The following is a 20,913-nucleotide window of genomic DNA, read 5'->3' on the forward strand; positions in this document are numbered from 1 at the left end:
GAAGAAAGTTAGGAATGCCATGGCTAACATATTTTACTTAAAAAATCACTGTTGGTGAAAATACAATACACTCTCTTGTTATGACTTAATAACAACAGACAAAGTTTGTCTTTTTATTCTATTGCAGTTTTATTTATTGAGCAGTTTGCAGCAGCAAGGTTTTTTTTTTTTTTAATATTTTTTTGGTTTCCAGTTATTAACTTCCTAGGACCTGGCATCCATATATGTGGACATCACATTTTGGGTTATCCAGACCAAAATACTACATTTTGCTTTACAAGTGCCTGATATCCACTCACAAGGACATTATACTGCCACTGTTCTATTTTAAACAAATATCCTCATATGTGGATCTCATTTTTCTCAGGAACAAAAATTAGGTTAAAAAAAAAATCTGGTAATTCTTTGTTTTTACATTCATCAGGTGCCAATCAGCCCAAATATCAAAGAGAAATTAAAAATGCATGCCATGGAAGAGTTTGGGTCTTAGGAGGTTAAGGCATAATAGTCAACATCAACAACAACAAAGACTCCTTGTCTGTTGATTGCATTGCAAAGCATAAGGGGGCCCTGGATCCCCACCAAACTGCTCCTTAAAATGTCATAGTTCTATGACATCACAGCATCTTCAAATTCGTCGAAGTTCACAGCCTTAGGTCCAGGCCTAGGTGTAGAAGATTGAAGTCGGAATACTTGAAAAAGTCACCATATCTATTAAATGATACTTTTTTCTTTAAAATTTCAGTCATTGTTAATAACTTTTAACTATTAAAGAAGAGTACTTACTTAACCACGCTCTGAATCAGTTCCTTAAGGACTTTTTCGACGACTTCTCCTAAAACGACATGTTAAAAAGAGTTATCAGGACATGACGATATATGCATATACATTGAGAATATTGTTCTTCAGCTTTTGATACTGATCTGGGAAATGAGGCTGTTGAATAAACACTTAAAAAGTTCTTATTTCTACCTACAATTACATTACAGCATGTTAATGTAAGATCAGCACAGTGAACATTTTTATTTCCATCTGTAAGAATTTATATTCGAAGGTATTGCTCTGTTCTGTTCACAGCTTCCCACCTTGCTCCCACTCTTACAACACTCTTAGGTATGAATAGCATGGGTGGAGGTGGGCTGGAAATGAATGGATGTGCAAGTAATGGAGACTGGCTACAACAGCTTTATAGATTCGTCAATCCAGTGACGTGAAATCAGACAGGTGGTCGAAATCCCCCCCCCCCCCAAAAAAAAAAATAAAAATGAACAGATAGATACAAAAAACTGTGTCATCTGAGAAATCAGTTGGCATTAACTTAACATTGTAGCTGAGCTTCACTTGACTGAACTAAAGTCATGTTGCATTTTCTCTTTCTGTGTCCTGTAACATCTTGTTGGGACAACTAAAATCAGTTATCTAATTAGGATTTTAAGTTTAATTGAATATAAAAAACAAAAAAACAAACATTTTATTTAGCACTGATCCCTCTTGTTTTACCTCAGTTCAGTTCAATATAATTCTTTTTGCCAAAGACCAAACTCACTCACATCTCACATTATTTAGAGAACGGGAAAAGGGTAGGAAGTAGTGGCACGGTTTTTTTTCATAGATGAAAAAACACATCGCTCTACCCTTGGCCTAACTCTCGACGGGACCACCCTATATCTCCCGATCACTCGATCTTTTTTCTATTCTTTTTTCATTAGTTATATATAAAGTTTCAGAGAACACTACAAAAGGATAATAAAGTTCAGTAAAAGTTTGATGTTTTGAACGTTTGATCTTTCACGGCCTCAGTTTTGCTATAATGATACAGCTCTAACTTACCAGAAACCTGCTTTCCTTGAGGTTGAAGTTCTGTAGGATCAGCCATGAAGAGGACCAGTGTAAATACAAGAAAGATTATGGCAGACTTCATTCTGAAACACAAAAAAGATATCACAGTAGTATTTCTAGATTCAAATAAATTAATTCACTCATTCAGTCATATTCATTGTTACGACTTTGTATTTATAAATAAAAATAGTGTGCTACTAGCCTACCTACTCACCTTTCAACAGATTAATGAACTTAACATCTGTGTTCAACTAACTGTTTGCACTAAAACACTTGCCATGTGATCAAGTGCTCTGTATAGAGTAAAGGCATAGACACATTTTCAGTACAATGCTCAATTACAATCTGAATTTTGCCCTAAAAGGTTATAGAGAGTCAATATAATACATGTTAATGAACACAAGCTTAAATTGTAACATTTAACACTGCAGGAAGTTAATAACAAGTGTCTGTTTATCAAAAAAACGAACCATTAAAATAAGAACTGAAAGTTTCTGTATTCATGATGTGTATATCGAAGTAAATATATAAAATATAAATATATAAAATATAAAATATTATATAAAAATATTAATATTATATAGAAGGAACTAAAGCAAATCTTGTTTTTGACAGGTAAGGAAAAAAACAATTAAGACAGTTATCTCAGTTAGGTCACTGACGTGTCATTAATGTTTGGCATTAAATGTCTTAAAAGATATGCTTTCGTATTAGTGTAATTTAACATAACTATGAACTAACATTAAAAACATGCTGACATACGTTGTGGAAAAACAAACAAACAAATGCTATTTAATTCAACTTTAAACATTCAATTTTTTTCATTTGTTTTTTGTGAAATATTCATTTCTCTTACCCAATGTTGACCACTAAGAATTTGCTTTAATTTTAGAAAAAATGTGCTTATGATGCTTTGTCACGTCTGTGGATGCCCTTTTATCAATAAGGATCTTGTTCTGTCCTCACTAAGCGTTGTCCTCGTGAACGTAGACTCAGCTATACAGACAGCTAAACACTCTCCTAATCAAAATCCAGGGAACAGGCCAATGTGTTGAGTTGGATGATTTAATAAGGAAAAAGTGTGAAACTGTTGACAAAACCAGAAATAAACCAATAAAAAAGTTGCCTCAATATACAGTATAACAAACACATATTCAAAAATATGAGCACAATATTTATCTGCTTAGTGAGTGCCCGAATAAAACATCAAATGAAATCACACTCATGATCAAAACGTTAAAGAAACCACATGACATATGAGCTAGCTTAACCTTACTAGCTTAGGTTATACATGCATTCAAATTAAATTCTAACTACAAACTATATCACGCCTTCACAACAAATAATAATGCACACAAGTTGTCTCAGTGATAACAAACAATATTACTCACAGATGATGCCGTTTATCAGCTGGATGGCAACAGATTAACGGAGGTGAAACTGCCTCTGGCTAGATCTTACAGAGTAAAAAAAAATACACAAAAACAACCACTAGAGGGCAAACTGCTGCAGAACAGAAAATACCTAATGCCAGCATACTCCCCACCTGACATCCCTAGGATGTCAAACTGCACATCACTTGACAGAGTTTCTCTGCAACAGGAGTATAACTTCAGACACTGGCCTTAGGTAAAGTTTTGGAACACTGTCTCTGAAAACTTTCACCTCGACCTTCCTGACCTTTCCATTGTCACTTGGAAAAGTCCTTATGATCAGTCCTGTGGGCCAGTCATGTCTCTTCAGTGAATTGTCTTTCATTAGAACAACGTCTCCGTCCATGAGATTAGGTCTCTCCGTTCTCCATTTCTTTCGACCTTGTAGACTACTGAGGTACTCCCTTTTCCACCTCTCCCAGAATGTGTTGGCCAAGCTTTGAACCTGATGCTACTGACGTCTGAAGATATTACTATCATCAAAGTTACCAGGAGGAACAGGGAGTACAGCAATCTTCTGAGTTAGCAGCATAGCAGGAGTGAGGATGAGAGGTTCGTCTGGATCTGTGGACACTGAAGTAAGTGGTCTGGAATTGACAATTGCAGTTACCTCTGCCATAAATGTTGTCAGGACCTCATGTGTGAGCTGAAAAGACCCAAGCTTGAGGAACATTGCGTCAAGGATCCGACGTGTGACACCGATCATCCTCTCCCAGCTTCCCCCCATGTGTGAAGAGTGGGGAGGGTTAAACAGCCATACACAGCCCTGATCAGACAGGTAGTTGGACACTTCCTTGTTGTTACAGCCTTTGGAACTGATCCCAAGCTCTCGACAGGCTCCAACAAAATTAGTACCACAGTCTGACCTTAGCTGTTTGACAGGCCCTCTAACTGCAAAGAAGCGTCTTAGAGCGTTAATGAAACTTGATGAATCCATTGATTCGATGACCTCGATGTGTATGGCACGCACGCTCATACATGTGAAGATGATTGCCCAACGCTTACTGTTGGCTAGCCCTCCACGTGTCCTCCTTGAGGTGACACACCATGGTCCGAACACATCCAATCCAACAAAGGTGAACGGAGGATCTGTACTCAAGCAATCAGCAGGCAGGTCTGCCATTATCTGCTCCTCCTCTCTCCCACGCAATCTTCGACATGTCACACAGTTGTAGACCAAACTGCTGACAGACCGTCTTCCTCCAACAATCCAGAAACCAGCACTCCTCAAAGCGCCTTCCGTCAAGTGTCGTCCTTGATGGCAGACTTGCTCATGGCAGTGTCTGATAAGCAAGGAGGTAACATGATGTTTACCAGGCATGATAACTGGCTGACCCTCTTCTGCTGTGAGCTGTGACTTTTTCAGTCGTCCTCCGACGCGGAGAAGACCTTCAGAATCAATGAAAGGACAAAGCTTGCTGAGAGAGCACTGTTTAGGGACCTGACCTCCCTTTTGTAAGCAGTGTATTTCTTCTGAATAGACCTGCCTTTGGACAGCAAGAAAAATTCTGATCCTTGCATGATGCAGCTGGTCTGGACTGAAAAGCAGCTTGCAGTTGTGCCAACCGTGGCAAGGACCTTCTTTTGCTGCCCTTGTAAAGGAGTAAGCAATGTGGCAGAGCCTGGCAATAGCTCTGGTGAGTGACCTCCAACTTGAAAATCGCTCAAAGCGTTTACTGCCCAGCTGAAATGACAAATTTGTGGCACAAGTCACTACTTCTGGACGTAGTTCCACATCTGTTGCGGGTTCAACTAGGCTGAAAGCTTCCTGTTTTAAGTGACAATGTTGCTTGTCTACAAGAAAGGCTGGTCCAGACAACCAGGAGGAAGCTGCAAGCTGGTTAGCTGGAATCGCTCTAGTTGCATGGTCAGCTGGGTTGACATCAGAAGGAACATAGTTCCATTGGCTTTTGTTGGTTGAACGTCTGATCCTTTGTACCCTGTTATGAACATAGAAGTAGAACCGTCTAGAGTCATTAAATATATACCCAAGTACTACTTTACTGTCTGAGAAAAGCTTGATGTCGTCTACCTGAATGTCTAACTCTGCAGACATAACCTCTGCCAGTTCCACTGCAAGAACGGCTGCACAGAGCTCAAGCCTTGGGATGGTGATGTCAGGCTTAGGTGCCAACTTTGTTTTCCCAAACAGGAATCCAACTTTGCTATGTCCTGCAGCATCTGTGACTCTCAGATAAGCAACAGCAGCAATAGCTTTGGTAGATGCATCACAAAAGATACAGATCTCCTTGCTCTGAGCTGTGGAGAGTGGGACCATTGTGTAGGCCCTTGGGATCTTCAACTCTCTTAGGTCTTGAAGAGATGTGCACCACCTCTGCCACTGTTCAAGCTTTTCTCGGGGCAGTGGTGCATCCCAGTCACAAGTCTCAGTGGTGAGTTCTCTCAAAATGAGGCGGCCCTGAACACTGAAGGGAGCAGCGAACCCCAACGGGTCAAATAAGCTGTTGATAGTAGACAACACACCCCAACGTGTAAAGGGTTTTTCTGCGCAGTCCACACGGAAAGTTAGAGTATCTGTAGCAAGATCCCAACCAAGACCCAGGCTGCGCTGCATGGGAGGGGAGTCCTGACCCACGTCCAGGTCTTGCAGGTTGCTAGCTAGATCTTCAGCTGGAAATGCCCTCATGACCTCAACACTGTTAGACACAATCTTGTGTAGTCTGAGGTTGGATTGCGCTAGCATGTCTTGTGCACCTTTCAGCACTTTGATGGCATCTTCTGCACTGAGGAAAGATTTTAAGCCATCATCAACATAGAAATGTCTGTGCACAAAGCTCCACACTTCGGGTCCATAGTCCTCTTCACCCTCCATAGCCGTCCTCTTCAGGCCATAAATGGCCACAGCTGGCGAGGGACAGTTACCAAACACATGAACCCTCATGAGGTACTCCAGCACTTTGTCATCAAGTTGGTGGTTACGAAACCACAAGAATCGGAGGTGGTCCCGATGATCCTCCCTCACTAGGAAACTGTGGAACATCTGTTGAATGTCTGTCATCACAGCAACTGGGTCCATTCTGAAATGCATGAGAACCCCAATTAGGGTGTTGTTGAGGTCCGGGCCTTGTAAGAGCACATCATTCAATGAGATGCCTTTGAACTGTGCGCTTGAATCAAAGACGATCCTTATTTTTCCCGGTTTCTGGGGGTAATAGACACCAAAGGAAGGTAAATACCAATACTCTTTGTCAGGCTCTGGTGGGGGAGCTGGCTCAGCGTGTCCATTTTTGAAAATATCCTCCATGAAATCTATGAAATGATGTTTCATCTCCGGTTTCCTATTCAAGGTACGGCGAAGTGACATCAGTCGGCTGAGGGCTTGCTCTCGATTATTTGGTAAACGTGGTCTTGGACTACGAAATGGCAGGGGAGCCACCCAGCTGTTGGAATCATCTTTCTTGAACTCCTTGTTCATGATCTGGAGGAAGATTTCATCTTCGATGGAGGGTGCCAGCTTATCATCCTCTTTTGAATGGCTGAAGACCAGCTCACCTAAGCTTGGCTGACTGGAAGTCAGTGTGTCAGGGGATATTAGCTGTTCCTCTATGAACTTTTCTTTGCAGATGATCCTGTTCTCACAAGGCTTGAAGTAGCTTGGTCGTCCATTTTCAAGGACATTGGTCTCGAATGTGTTGACAGTCGGCCGGTGAGCCTCACCGAGACAGACGTCACCGACTATTACCCAACCTAGATCCACTTGTTGGGCATAAGGTTCGTTGTGACGGCCGTTACGCTGACTGCGCACTTTGTGAACTCGGATGATGTCCCTCCCAAGTAACAAAAGTATCTCAGCTGATGCATCAAGAGGAGGGATCCTGTCAGCAATACACTTGAGATGCTTGTGGCTTTGGGCAGCTTCTGGAGTAGGGATTTCGTCCCTATTATTGGGAATCAGGTTGCACTCAATAAGAGTCGGCAATGATAAGTGCAACTGTCCATCAGCTGACTCCACCATAAATCCAGAGGCCCTTCTTCCAGCAGTCTCGGTGATTCCTGAGCATGTTTTGAGGGTATAGGGGGAAGCCTCACCCTGGATGTCAAACATGTCAAAGAATGCTGATCTGGCTAGCGACACATTGCTTTGGTCATCCAGCATCACGTATGTCCTCACCTTTTGGTCTGGGAGACCCTTGGGATACCAGACAGATTTTGGAACATGATTTACCTTTAAGACCCTCACCACACACGGCTGTGCATGAAGAGGCTGCTATGTCAGTGACACACTCGGTAGGCTCCCCACCATGCTCTGCAGAAGGTGGTCTGGAACTTGGAGCCCAAGGTGCCGGTCCAGGATGGAGTGCTGCAATGTGCCGGTCGCTGTCACACTCAGAGCAGTGGATGTCAGCTTTACACTCTTTAGCTTGGTGAGTTGCTGAAGCACAACATTTAAAACATATGGAGTGCTCCACCAGGAAGCGTCTTCGCTCTGCAAGTGATCTTTCTCGAAAGCCTCGGCATTTCCTGAGGGAGTGAGGTTTCTTGTGGAGAGGACACTCTCTGTCTAGATCAACGGTGAGTCCTTTGGAGGACTGAGAGGTGGGGGGGTTTCCTACCTCAGTTTTACTTACGGATAAAGGAGGTTTGGATTTCCATTGTTTGGAGAAGGATCCGTCACCTTTGAACACAGCTGAACCGAAGTTAGCAAAAGCAAAGCTAGGATCATTTCTCATCTCTGCATGGTTATACACGAAGTCCACAAAAAATGAGAAAGGGGGATATGGAACTTGGTGCTCCCTCTTATAGCGAGACCCCTGAGTTATCCACTGTTCTTGGACATTGTGGGGCAGTTTCTCCGCTATAGGGTTTATTCCCCTTGCAGTGTCTAGGAAGCTGAGCCCTGGCAAATATCCCTCTTGCTTAGCAGCTTCGATCTCTAGGAGCAGGTCTCCGAGTTCTTGAAGCTTCTGGTGATCTCTATTTGAAAGCTTTGGGAAGTGGTTCAATCTATCGAAGAGAGAAGCTTCAATGGCCTCTGGAGAGCCATAACACTTGTCCAGCCTTCGCCAAAGCATGTTCAAACCCATGAATGGATTGTTGACATAAACTGCCCTTATCCTCTTGGCGTGGTGTAGCGACTCCCCACCAAGCCACTTAATGGGCAGGTCCAGTTCTTCACTAGGTTTGAGGCTAAGTCCCTCCACAGCGTTAACAAAGCTAGATTTCCATGACAGATAACTAGCAGGCTGGTTATCAAACACTTTTAGTCCAGCTGTGACAAGGTCTCGACGCGCCAGATATACAGCTAACTCAGATACACCTTGAGCCTCCAGTGGTGAGCGGGGTGGAAGTTGGTTTGTTGAGTCTGTGCAGCGATGTGTGTGCATGGAGGGGACATCTCTATCTGTGTTAAAAGACAGAGGGTCAGGGCGATTCTTTCTCTGGTTGCCTGGGTGCAGGCCTTCAGCCGAGCAAGCAGAAGGATACGGCTGTTGTGTGTCACGACTGATGCGATGAACTTTGATATCTGGGAGGTGTCTGTGTTGTGGTACAGAAGCAGCAGCCTGTGTTTCTTTCTCATTTTGAGCTAAAGCATAACTCTGCCCTGAAGAGAAATGTGCTTGGATGAACTCACCAGTTCGCTGTAATGACTGCTTCGTTGCTTGAGCATGACTGGCTTTACTCCCAAGGTCACAGTTGTCTAAATCTGCAGCAGCCTCAAACACTTGAGCCTCTGCTTCACACTCTTCTTTTAGTGCATTCAATGTAGCCTCTATGCGTGCTTTCTCCACTTGCATGTCTATTTGACGTTTGGCATAGGCTGCTCGCGTGCGTGCAGCTTCCGCCTTGGCACGAGCTTTAGCAGCAGCGGCACTAGCTGAAGATTTATTTGAACTTTGCTTGGAAAATGCAGCTGAGGCAGCACACTCTGACCTAACCTCCAGGCTCTGAATATCGGCGTCAATAGGGTTTGAGCTGGACATTGTTTAATACAGGCAGGTGAATGGGTCTTCAAATCCCGTAAAAAGATACAGAAGAAGCGAACGTAGCCTCTTTGATGTTTTTCTTCTACTTACTTACTGGTTACTGGTGGCGAAGAAATAGGCTGCCGAGATTCCTTCAAAGCTTGATGTGATGGGCCATCTTTTCACTGTTCTGTCCTCACTAAGCGTTGTCCTCGTGAACGTAGACTCAGCTATACAGACAGCTAAACACTCTCCTAATCAAAATCCAGGGAACAGGCCAATGTGTTGAGTTGGATGATTTAATAAGGAAAAAGTGTGAAACTGTTGACAAAACCAGAAATAAACCAATAAAAAAGTTGCCTCAATATACAGTATAACAAACACATATTCAAAAATATGAGCACAATATTTATCTGCTTAGTGAGTGCCCGAATAAAACATCAAATGAAATCACACTCATGATCAAAACGTTAAAGAAACCACATGACATATGAGCTAGCTTAACCTTACTAGCTTAGGTTATACATGCATTCAAATTAAATTCTAACTACAAACTATATCACGCCTTCACAACAAATAATAATGCACACAAGTTGTCTCAGTGATAACAAACAATATTACTCACAGATGATGCCGTTTATCAGCTTGTGAAGGCATGGATGGCAACAGATTAACGGAGGTGAAACTGCCTCTGGCTAGATCTTACAGAGTAAAAAAAAACACACACAAACAACCACTAGAGGGCAAACTGCTGCAGAACAGAAAATACCTAATGCCAGCATAGATCTGCTACCAGTAACGGTAAGCTGAAGATATGTCATGCAACGACCAGCGAACTTCGTAACACACTTTCAACATTGCATGTTGACTAAATTCATTGTTAATTATACTTCATGTAGTATTTAACCTAATAAGTTTTTTTTCTTTTTCTTATTCAAGCACTAGTATTTTTCCACTGCGTTTTCCCCCTCCATTATTGTTGTTGCATTTTCACCATTTTGTCTTTAACACAGCAGCTTCACTGCAGAGTTGTTTCTTGTCATGCCAGTTGTCTAAGTTTATTTTACAGTCAGTGTTCTTAAACCCAACCTATTAAATTCACCAGTTACTATGTTGTGTTGTTATTAGGCATTTTTGCTTTTTACATATGAGCTGCAGAAGGAGATTTTTTAAAATCAAGACACTCTTTTAGGAGCTCTTCTAGCCCCTCTCGGTAATCTTCCAAGAAAATAATGACATGTTTTTATTAGGGCAGTGTTTCTTCCTTGAGCCATCAGAATGAAGCATTTTCAGAGCCTTTTTCTGATTTGGTTGAAGAAAGAACTAAATAGGATGGTATTTATGTAACACTTACCTATTCTTTGTGAGCATTCAAAGCACTTTTTACACTGGAAGCCATATTCACACACATACACACACAAACACACAATTATACAGTATAAAACATAGAATATAGTTTTTATCAAGTGAAACCTAAAAACGAGTATCAATTTAAAACCTACCAAAGTAGTGATCTCTCCCCTCCCCAAGTGGCTTACTTGTTTGGATCTATCCTTTAAATTTCGGCCATCTTGTGGCTGCATTTTTTTTGTCTCTCAAAGCATACTTAAGCCACTGATTGAGTGTGCCTGTTTCCAGTTTACAATGGCATGAGTTTGCTAAGGTTATTCTAGTTATTTGTGCATGGTCGTAGTCAATGAACCTCAGATCTTTGATGGGCAACTAATAAGAGACCAATTTGTAAAAGAGAGTTTGCTTTCACTGCTTTGAGATCAATCATGTTATCAATGTTTGGTGGAAATAGAATAAGCATTAAGTAAAACCAGTCCTCTCTAATATATCACCTTAACACAGCGGTCCCCAACCTTTTTTGAGCCACGGACCGGTTTATGCCTGACAATATTTTCACGGACCGGCTTTTAAGGTGTCGCGGATAAATACAACAAAATAAAACTAGTACCAGTACCGAAAAAAAGAAGATTTATTCATAAAAGACCCAGGAAAACAGAGTTAACGATAAAAACGATAACAAAATAACGCTAAAAACCAATAAAACCCCTGAAAACCATACATTTCACACCCGAGCCTCAACTCTCGCAGCCTGGCACCAAACGACTCACGGACCGGTATCGGTCCGTGGCCCGGGGGTTGAGGACCGCTGCCTTAACAGATAAACTCCAGGGCCCGTATCCCTAAAGAATCTTTGTGCAAAAAGTGGCTCCTAGCGGCCAAATTCTAAGAAAATTCTCAGAGTCATGACGTTTTCTTAGAATTTCCCCTAAAAGTGACATGACAATCCCAGTTAATATAAAAGCTATTCCTCAAGATTCCTAGCGCTTAAAAGGGCTCCTAAGGCGAGATCTGCTAAGAGCAGGGAAGAGGACTTTTAGTGGCTTAGGAGTTCCCCTAAGCAGCTGCACAAAATGGCCAACAGAAGAGGCAGGAGTGATGTCCTGCAAACACTGGATGACAGGGAATTATTGAGATGCTACAGATTGGATCGTGCAGGAATCATGTTTGTGGTGGATCTCCTTAGAGATGCAATTACTTCACCAACTCGACGCCACAACGCTATTACACCGGAGACGAAAGTAATCACAACCCCGAGGTATTTGGCAACCGGGAAAATGCAACAATGCCAGCAGTGATGACTTGGGTCTGCAATCACAGACATTGCTAAAAGCTGAGCCGTGTTACCCTCGTTAAGACCACACTGGACTTGTAACTTTGTGATTTCTACTTCATTAAGGACAGCCTCTTGAGATAGGCCATCTTGTTTTCAACGGGGTCCATATGGGAGTGAAAGTACAAAATATGCCAGCTAGGATATTAATATGAGCAAATAAGACACGAATCATTATTTGAACAGGGTGTAATGAGTTTAAGTTTTCACATATTTTAGATTCTAATGGCTATAACCCCTACAGCTTACTATTCATTTTCCAGATATTTTCTTGAATGTGAAATATTATTTACAATTACAGTCAGCATAAGATTAGAGTGTATAATATGTTTATTGATTTGAGGGTACATCCTTTGCTCATTATCACCAAAAGCTCATTTCCATCAAACTTGTAGGATCAACCAATCACGGCTTTTGAAATGATGACTCATACCTAGCAACGGGGTCAACCACACCTCCTCACTAAGATAGGATTTTCCATCCATTCCTTGCTCAGAGTTCACTGAAAATGTTCTGGAATCACTTCTAAGCTAAAACTCCTGGCAAGGAATTTTTAGGTTAAGTTAGGAGCTCTCTGAGAGGATTCTCAGAATCTTTAGGGATACGGGCCCTGATTTCTAACGAGCTTAGAGAAAGATGTAAAGGAACTGGAATGAAAATTGAAGACGTTTTCAATAACTCATAAACGGCTATGATATGCTGCTAATACTCTTTAAACCCCTGTAGATATTGGCAGTTCAGTATGTTGTTCAGTGCTCCAGCCTTTAATTTAGCTATGATTTTTTTTTTTAGTAATATACTGTATTTTAGCACACTTTTTGAAAACAGTGTAGGCCTGTATTTCTGTTTTTCATTGCTTGTGACTGAATAACTGAACTTACAGCTTGAGCCTCAAGAACTAGTGATGTGCTATACCACTGATTTCCTTTCCGATCCGATACCAACTAAAATTCAGGGTGGTATCGACGATACTGATCCGATACCAATACTTTGTACAAAAACTTAATGTTTCATTGTATTTCATAATACAATATATTATTGTATTATTTTAATTGTAATAATAATATAATAATAGAGCTTTATAATGATTAAAGGACATTAGACTACTTGTTCTTATTGCTAATAATGCAGAATATTCATATAGAAATAACAAAAACCTGAAGTTGTGCGCTATTTGAGCATGTTGCCTGCCTGCAGCACTAAAGGACTCCGCTAGAGACGTCTGTCTTGCCCTAGCAGCACCTGTCCCTCGCCTCCTCTTCAGTTCGCCTCAACATAAGTTCATCATATTCTGTGATATGATTTACCCTGAGGTGTTTGATGAGGTCAGTGGTGTTGCCACAACACCTCACTGTCTTGCCACATGTATTGCAAACCGCGTCTTGGCTGTTTGTGGAGGTAAAATCCGTCCACACATGACTCCGTTTCCGCTCAGCCATTGTTGTGAGTGCGCACGCCAGGGGCTGCGACACATTTATACAGCCGTGTTTCGCATATGACTATGAAAGGAGTAGTCATATGTCTAAATTGGAAGTATGTCTATGAAGGTTCTCAGTCATCCAGGTCATCGTAGTCTAAGGAGCTTGGAAAGAATTGTTTCCATGAAGCACTTGCTGGTGTCTAGTCAAAGGAGTTTTCAAAGAAAAGTGTCTAGACTTCTTTAAGTTGCTTGAAGACGTTTCACCTCTCATCCGAGAAGCTTCTTCAGTTCTAAGGGTCAAATGGTGGAGAGTCCCAGATTTAAACCCAGTGGGAGTTTCCCCCCAAAGAGGGACAAAGGACACCCTGATGATCCTCTACCTAATCACATGAGCAGAGGTGTGAAAATGGGTGTGGGTCACTCCTCTTTCAAACCATCTGTCCTCTCTGTCCATGTGAACATTGGCATCCTCGAAAGAGTGACCTTTGTCCTCCAGATGCAGATGAACTGCTTAGTCTTGTCCTGTGGAGGTGGCTCTTCTATGTTGTGCCATGCGCTTGTGAAGTGGCTGTTTGGTCTCTCCAATGTAGAGGTCTGGGCATTCCTCGCTACACTGTACAGCATACACCACATTGTTAAGTTTGTGTTTTGGAGTTTTGTCTTTCGAGTGAACCAGTTTTGTCTGAGTATGTTGCTGGGTCTGAAGTACACTGGGATGTCGTGCTTGGAGAAAACTCTCCTGAGTTTCTCTGATACACCGGCTACATAGGGGATGACAATGTTGTTGCGTCTGTCTTTCTTATCCTCCCTCGCTGGTGTCTGGCCTTCTTTTCTGTGCATCTTTGCTGACTTTATAAATGCCCAATTAGGATAGCCGCATGTTTTAAGTGCTTCCTTTACATGTGTGTGTTCCTTCTTTTTCCCTTCAGGCTTAGAGGGAACATTTTCTGCCCGGTGGTGTAGGGTCCTAATTACTCCAAGTTTGTCTTCCAGAGGGTGATGGGAGTCAAGGAGGAGGTAATGGTCTGTGTGTGGGGGCTTCCGGTAAACTTCATTGTTGAGGTTGCAATTCTCTTCAATGTGCACAGCGCAGTCCAGGAAAGGCAAACAGTCATCCTTTGTGTCTTCCCTGGTGAACTTGATGTTTTTATCCATGGCGTTAATGTGCGCAGTGAAGGATTCCACTTCTTGTGTTTTGATTTTGACCCAGGTTTTGTCTACATATCTGTACCAGTGGCTGGGTACTGTTTTACCCCGGTTCTTTTTATTCCTCGAGCATCCAGAGACTGCACCGGAGCTCAGTAGTTATTTTCACAAAACCTTTATTCGTCTTTACTCATCTTTTACTCATCTTCATTTAAGCATGCATCTTCTAGAAGTGAAGACGAGGCTGGTGTGTCCCTCTCCAAAAAATCTTCACCGCTTTGTTCGTTACAGCCAGCTTTATAGAGGCGTCCCCATCATAAAACCCCCTACGGTGTGCTGCAAACTCTGTGTCTGTATCTATGTCCACGAGCACATGAATGCCTACATGTGCGCGTTCCCGCGTGTCTATGTGAGTGCTCGTGTGTGACTGTGTACGCATACCTGTGTGTATGTGTGAGTGCACATGAGTGAGTGTGCGTGTGGATGTGTGTGCGTGTGCGTGACAGTTAAAGCACTCTGGGTGTAGGTGACTCCCTAGGTCATAAAACCCATCTCCCTTCCAGACCACAGTTATCCAGTTACAAATGTTGAGACCCCCACCCAAACATTCTCTGGGAAATTTCCACTCAGCATTAACTGCTCTCTGTTTTACTTTCACATTTCAAGTGGGGGAGGGGTCTCCTACAATCTACTCCTAAGTTCACGACACAGTGAGTCCTTTATTATATTGAGGGCAGTGTCTCTACAATAGTTCTACATTCTATGTTAACACATTTCTAAACTCTAAAATAAGCTAAACACTCCTACAGTACTCTCCCTTTAAAAGAGCCAAGAGCCTTTCTTTCCACTTCTTCCATGTAAAGGTTGGGCAGCCATGTTTTTGTCTGTAGAAGCCCTCGTTGTATTTGAAATATGTAGTGGTGAAGCAGAGGTCTAACAGTGTGCAAATCTGATCGGGTGTGAAGTTGGTCCTGTCTTCCAAGGAGCTGTCTTCTTGTAGTCGTTTTCTGATAGTCTCCACTGCCTCTGTGGTGCGTATGCAAGTGAAGAGGGAGACTACATCAAAGGACACCATGGTTTCATCTGGATCTAGGGTAAGTTTCTGGACCTTGTCGGTGAAGTTCTTGATGTGATGTGGGGTGTTCCCCACAAGAGGTGCCAGGATGGTAGCAAGGTGTTTCGAAATGTTGTAAGTGGCTGAGTTTATGCTACTGACAATGGGTCTGAGTGGGACACGCCCCCCCAAGTGGTACCCCAGATACTGTACCTCCCTCCGTCCAGCCTCACACTTCTTCAGGTTGGCCTTGAGCCCCACCTTCCTCAGAGACTCCAAGACAGCAGCCACCCGCTGCACATACTCCACCCAGGTGTTACTATGGATGATGATATCGTCCAGGTAGACAGCAGCATATGCAGCATTCGGACACAGTACCGGTCCATGAGCGTCTGGAAAGTGGCGGGGCTCCAAACAAGCCGACGGAACTGTGACGAATTGGTACAAACTGTACGGAGTGGAGAAGGCCAGTTTTTTCCTTGGGCTATGCAGACAGGGGGATCTGCTAGTAGCCCTTGGTTAAAACCAATGTAGCAGTGCCTAACCGGTACAGGAGCTCGTCGACCTGGAGCATGGGATAAGCATCAAACTGTGGCACGTGTGACAGAACAATTCATCTTGCAATAGTCGACACAGAACCGTATAGACCAGTGTTGGGCAAGTTACTTTGAAAAATTAATTAATTATAGTTACTAGTTACTTCTTCAAAAAAGTAACTAAGTTAGTAACTGAGTTACAAGATTCTAAAAGTAATTAATTACTTGAAAAGTAACTATTGCGTTACTTTAAAAAAATGTTTAACATTTTTTCCACGGTATTATTGGCCATTTTTAACAACTTTTGATTTTCCCCCAACATTTCACCTTTAAAAACTATTTACTTTGCTTGTTTGGTATCATCCTTTTCAGCACAACCTAACGTGTCTGAATTTACAGTTATGTTTTCATTTTGACATACTGTATTAACACAATTGATCTAAGCTCTAGCAAGCACTCTCATAAGCCGAGAGTGCTTGCTAGAGCTGTCCTCAGACAGTAAACGTGACGAAACTATTGAGGAAAAAACGCTGCATATTATGCACATATTGTTTATCATGACTCTGGTTTTACGTGGCCTATCAACACAATTTAAAAACTGGTATATATCACCTTGTTGCTTTGTCATCTTGAAGTGGTCATGTGATTGGCTTACCACGACTACTTTATTCTTCCTCAGTCAAACAGCAGCACTCATTGTTTTGCCCCCTTAGCTCCGGGTGTTGTGCCAAAAAGTGATCATCAGGCAGAAAGTGATTGCCGTCCTCGGGAGTGCGCGCAGCTGCTTAAAGCTGTATCACCCCGATAACTTACGTAGACGGCTACTTCCATACAGTACAACTGATGCGGTAAGCTGAAGACAGCTTTAACTGTCTGGTTGTTGAAAAATAGTAACGCGACCGCACCGCATTTTCTTGTTAGTAACGGTAATGGCGTTGTAACGATAGAAGTAGTAATTAGTTACTGAAAAAAGTAATGCCGTTAGTAACGCCGTTACCGTTACTTGTAACGCCGTTACCGTTACTTGTAACACCGTTATTCCCATCACCGGTATAGACCCGTCTTTTTTCACAACCAAAACTATGGGGCTACACCAAGCGCTGTGTGACTCTTCTGTTACTCCTGTTTTCAGCATTTTGGCCAATTCCCTCTGAACAATTTGCCTCTTATGCTCAGGTAACATGTAGGGCCGTGAACACACAGTCACGCCAGTCACATGGGTATGGGTTTTGTCATACCCATGTGACCGGCCATTGGGTTGTAATGAGCCACCTGGAAAATAATTTCTTCTAGGCATCAACAACTGGGTGTGTCACAACACGATACAATCTGTTCCTAATCAAAAAAAAAATGAGGAAATGTCAGCGCTGCTTCAGGGCAGACCATCTGACCTCAATTCTTATCACCTGGTCAAAGGCTGAGCATAGGGTGTCATCATGAGTGCTGCCCAAGTGTGGCGGCACTGAGCCTCTCATTCAGCAGGAGCAGACAGAGAGTCCATTCCTCCGCAGTCGCCTGTGACACCTCCAGGAAGGCTTTGGGGTTTTGGGGGGAGCATCATCAGCACTGGCAAAGAGCCAGATCGAGTGGTTTTACAAAACCTTGCTTTGAGACCACACCCTGAACCCGCTTTTCCACTCCTCTCGCCCACCACAGAAACATCTTGTTCATAGTATAATTTTTTTTTAAATACAACCTGTAACTGCATGAAGATCAGAGCAACCATTCAAATTATTTCAATATTTATTCAAACACATGTATCCTTTAAATTAGACAAGGGACAAATGTTTTTGTGCATGAAAATTTATTTTTTGCTTTAGCATTATTAGGTGTGAATGCGGGGGTGAATGTGAGTGGGAATGATTGTCTGTCTCTGTGTGTTAGCCCTGCGACAGACTGGTGACCTGTCCAGGGTGACAGCTCCAGCGACCCTGAAAAGGATAAGGGGAAGCGAATGGATGGATGGATGCTTTAGCATTATAATAAAATGTGTTGCTGAAACAGTAAAGTAGTTCTACACATTACAAGTGTTGCAGAAAATTATTGAACCTTATTGAAAATTTACTCAATACATCTCATTTGTCTCTTTAAATCATCTCATCATGTCATCAATCATTCAGACACATTTTAAAGCCATAGCAGGTCATGTTAATTAGTTTGTTTTTCAGAGGCGCATAAAGCATTCAACTACAGTAAAGAGTTTTAGACTTTCTCTTTCGGGTGGAAGTCTAGTTAAAAACAACTCTCTCTCGTTTGAGCTGCTCTCGGTTAAAGCGTTGGTTCAGCTTTTCCTGTTGCTGAAGTTGTTTCAGTTGCTGTAGTTGTTGCTGCAGTTCCTGCTCTACCTGCAGTTCTCCTCTTTGTCTGCGACGTTGTATTGCGCTGTGGTCAGAGAGAAATGACAATTTAGATCCACATGCAACAAGAGTAGTTGTCAAGCATTTGCAATAATTGTAGAAGCACAAGTTCTTACCGATGGATAGCCTTGCCAGCTGAATAAAAGAAAAAAGAGATGGAAATAATGTAGTATGAATTTGACACAGTATTATACATATAATATTAATGCAGGATGTACAATGCAATTATACCATTCAAAGGGAATGTGCCTGTAGTGTCCATCTTACCATACTATAATTCATATAATATAAAACACAGTAATGCAGGATGTATAATGCTGTTACCGTAACTGTAGTGTACAACTTACTTATCCTAAATTAGCTTTGTCTAGAAATGATAATTGAGCTGCGATCATGGTATCTGATACCACGGCCAAAAACCTATTTTTTGCTGATAAAAGACTTTGAGGAAGCTAGCTTATGTTTTTGTGTTAACTGTATTATAGTGAGGAAGTAATGATCACTGGCATTCCTAATTTTAAGTAAACAAAGGTAAAATAAATGAGGCGAGGGTAAGATGTTTTCAATATTAGACAATTTTACAGGTCAACTTTAAATTTTTAAGCCCATAAGCCTCCAGCCAAATCTGACATTAGCTGTTGCTTTTAAATAAAATCAGACACCTCACTTTTTCAGAGAAATTGGTTCTCATCCTCATAAGGTTCCCGTGTAAAAATATGCTATTGTCCAAACTTAAACCTTGGTGTGTTTCTTTCTAAAATTTTAAATGTATTAAATATTTAATGTATATGTATGTGTTTATGGTTATGCATATAGTAAACTTATGATTTACATAGGAAATGCGAGCAAAGAAACTGGTAAACATAGTAGTCCAACATTAAATTAACATTAAACACTGTAATGTTATTACAGTAGTTACACATCTCCATTCGTACATTTTCTACAATTTCTACATAGATGATGATTGTTAGAATACATGAGAACGGGTTACTGTAAAAAAAAAAAAAATCCCTCTCATGATGGGTAAAAAAAATCTAAATATCAACAAGATTACCGCTAGAAAGTCCACCGATAATATGGGAAAGAAAGCCTTCCCCAGGTTCAGCCATGAGGACGACCATCGACAGCACAAGGAACAGTATAGTGCACTTCATCCTAGAGATAAGAATCAGAGAAATCCTATTACTTTATTTAAGTTGAATTTAATGGCTCTTTTTGAGTTATCAAGTTTAAGTAGTTTTTTTTTAATTACATACCTTAAATACATACCTTTCTGATTGAGAGGGAATTCAACTGTTGGCTATGGAAAGTAAGTGGTGTAAGGCCTACAAGTAATGATCGCTGTGTGTTTGCACATCTCTTTATATACCAGTTGTTGAATTACTTTATGTGTTGCTTGTGCAATACAGGATGGAAAAAGTAGACTATTACATGGTATTTTGTAATGTACAATGAGCAATTATCTCTGTCAATGAGGTTATGTTTGCATGTGTGTGCGTTTCATTGTTTCTGCCTGTGCGCGGTTGAAAAGTTCAGAATGAATTCTGATACAATTTTGTATGATTGTAGAGTGGTGTTATCTTTGTGTCTTTTATACACCAAGGTCATCAATGTAGTGATTTATTGATGTTCATCTTCTTACGATCAGAATATCCCACTTTTTATTAGCGTCTCTTCATGAAAGAGTTTGCAAGCTCATAGAGTTAGTTACATTTTTTGGTAATTTTGCCAAGAATTAAAAAAAAAGGGAATAAAGTGGAGACTTTCAGCTTCCTTTGACAAAAAAATTTAGATAATTGTTCAGGCATTACCAACATTTTCAAACCCAGTCCCTGATTTCCAGGAGTTAAAAAGTAATTGGAAAACTTACTGACAGATCGATTCACAGCTAGGTGAGATCTGTTCCTTTTTTGTTCCATGGCCAATCAGGCACATAAAATGACTGAAGCTGTGGCACACACCATTTATGATGGTGATCTGATTAAAGAGTTTTTTGAATAATCATTTGAAATATCCATATTTTTTCTGTCTACAATTAGAATGCTAGTATACATAAATAAGTTAGAATGACTAAAGCAAACATAAGATTTTCATTTTGGTCTGTAATAATTCATATTTCCCATCCGTTGACATACATGTAAGGGCAGAACTAGGAATAGGATTTAGGAGCTAGTTCTCGTAGAGAGGTTCAGTTCTCAATAGTTCACTTCTTTGGAATGGTTTGTCTGCTTGCCTGTCAATCCGGCTTATCGGTTCCAGATGCACTTGTGTTACAATCACTTGATTTAAGTTTGTCTGCTGAAGGGAGAAAAATTATGTCTGAAGTGTAGTGGTGTGCGGATTCTTCCGATACCAGTAATTTATGTTCTAGAATCGATTCTCATATTAAAATATCGATATTTTAGTACTTTGGGGTAAATTTGTAGTTTTTCATTAACAGGAACACAGTGGAAAGAAACTATATCGTTCGGATCATCTAAACTGGAAGAAACTACTTCCTCTTACGCCTTTCATAGTCATA

General features: G+C 41.3%; 1 protein-coding gene and 1 long non-coding RNA gene across 2 annotated transcripts in view; one reads left to right on the top strand and one right to left on the bottom strand.

The window, feature by feature from the left end:
* The window catches only part of LOC146652548 (exostosin-1), a 358,469-nt gene that overhangs the window by 179,221 nt on the left and 158,335 nt on the right, over positions 1–20,913 (top strand). The gene's annotated exons all lie outside the window — the stretch shown is intronic.
* LOC146652554 (uncharacterized) lies at positions 18,260–19,659 on the bottom strand. Its single transcript, XR_014907609.1, has 4 exons — positions 19,649–19,659; positions 19,447–19,547; positions 18,509–18,527; positions 18,260–18,417 (listed from the first exon to the last, which is right to left on the bottom strand). It is a non-coding gene; the product is annotated as an uncharacterized LOC146652554 (long non-coding RNA).

This window comes from Rhamphochromis longiceps, linkage group LG15, assembly GCF_057381845.1.
Source record: "Rhamphochromis longiceps isolate RC_006_pf linkage group LG15, R_longiceps_female_GT1.1, whole genome shotgun sequence".
In the NCBI taxonomy this organism is placed as follows: Eukaryota; Metazoa; Chordata; class Actinopteri; order Cichliformes; family Cichlidae; genus Rhamphochromis; species Rhamphochromis longiceps.